Here is a 1,735-nt window from a genome sequence, read left to right as displayed (position 1 = left end):
TTAAACAAGCAATATGCAGAATACTAAAAGAATTTACACCTGTAATCTGACTTTCAGAAATGCCACAGGTGCTCCAGAGCACAGGAGGTTGGTGTGTTGAGTGTCATTATGAGACTTCAGGGATCCCCAGTATCCCATTCTGGGAAATGGTTGGATTTCAATGGCGAGGATCAAGTCTGGATATTTGATTGTGAGGGCATTGCAGATGTTGTTCTCTGACTGCTACTCGATTTGCATTACAGTCTGTGCTTGATGGAGCGAGAAGCAGCTCCATTTTTATGGAAGCACGTGGGATGATACGTGTTGGAATTTCACTTCAGTGGCTGTTATATGGGTGTTCAGAAGTGCGTAGAAGCATTTGCAGCCAAAACCTGTGAGGATGGGTGGGGTTCACAGGAATTATTTCCATCTGGGTAATGCAAAATGTACTGTAATATAAAAAGTCTTTGTACTTCATTAAAATGAGACTTTCTCACAATTAGACTTGAAGAACTATTTTTCTAAAAATGAGCAATCCTTTTTTTCTTTCTTCTTCTTTTTTTTTTTTTCCCCCTGAAAAGAATCCTAAATTCTTTGCTGACATCCAATGTCTGCAGATATCCCGGAGCAGCCAAAGCCCGCCAGCAGCTACACCAGGGGCAGCTCCCTCACCCCCAGCCGCCCTCCCCTGACGCAGCTCCATGCCGTTCCCTATCGTTGTCACACAGAGCAGAGCTCAGCGCTGCCCCTCTGCTCCCTGTGAGGAGCTGTAGCCACCATCAGGCCTCCCCTCAGCCTGCCCTGCTCTGGGCTCAGCTGCTCTCACATCACTGTAGCCCTCCTTTGGAAGCTCTCTTACATCGTGGCACCCAAACTGCACCCAGTGCTGGAGGTGAGGCCACACAGCACAGAGCACAGACCCCTCCCCTCACCCTTTGGGCCCCTGTGCACAGTGCTGGATCGTGTCAAGCTTGCTTTTTTTTGTTGTTGTTGTTCCAAAAAAGAAAAACAGAGAGATCATTGGGGGTGCATTTAAACCGCCTTTAGCTCCTGCAGCGTGAGCAGCAAAGCCAGACAGAAGGGTTATGTCTGCTCTGCAGGGATGGAAAAGAGTTGCAGGAGCATCCTCAGAGCTGCAGACAAAGTTTGCAAGCAAACATCCGAAAGAGCAGAGGCCTAAATCTTAGGATTATTATTATTATTTTTCTATTAGTGGGAGACATCTCTCTCTTTTGCTTATAGCCTTCAGCTACAACTCTGACACTTCTGCAGAAGATGCAGTATTGCAACTGGAAAGATTCAGAGAAGATTAGCACAACCCCTGTGCAAGGATGAATTTTTTAAACAGAACTTTTAAAAAGCTGAAGGTTTTGAGACAGTGGCACAGCTGCCCAGAGAGCTGTGGGTGCCCCGTTCCTAGAGGTGCTCAAGGCCAGGCTTGATGGAGCCATGGGCAGCCTGTGCTGGTGGATGGCAACCCTGCTCATGGCAGTGGGTTGGAATTAGATGATCTCTAAGGTCCCTTTCAAGCCAAACCATTCTATGATTCTGTATTTAGGCTTCCAAGCATATTTACGGCTGATCTCTGCGCAGCTGGAAGACCTACAGGGTGAATCAGATGTAGCAGGCTGCAACAGAAAGGAAATCACAAGGCTGCTTTTCTAGGACAAGAAATTGTCTGGTTCTAGCTGTGTGAAGAAGCATCATCTGGCAGACAGATACTTTCAGGAATCTCTATCCCAGCACTTTGCCAGCG

General features: G+C 47.1%; 1 non-coding gene across 1 annotated transcript; it reads left to right on the top strand.

Annotated features, from left to right (window-relative positions):
- The first annotated feature begins 1,242 nt into the window (after positions 1 to 1,242).
- On the top strand, positions 1,243 to 1,344 carry LOC122178435. The gene has a single exon (XR_006178327.1). It is a non-coding gene; the product is annotated as a U6 spliceosomal RNA (small nuclear RNA).
- Positions 1,345 to 1,735: the final 391 nt, after the last annotated feature.

This window comes from Lagopus leucura, unplaced genomic scaffold (genome assembly GCF_019238085.1).
Source record: "Lagopus leucura isolate 7727_CA_CO unplaced genomic scaffold, USGS_WTPT01 Super-Scaffold_100001, whole genome shotgun sequence".
In the NCBI taxonomy this organism is placed as follows: Eukaryota; Metazoa; Chordata; class Aves; order Galliformes; family Phasianidae; genus Lagopus; species Lagopus leucura.
The sequence above is the reverse complement of the archived record's forward strand: the minus strand, read 5'-3'. Positions and strand labels throughout refer to the sequence as shown.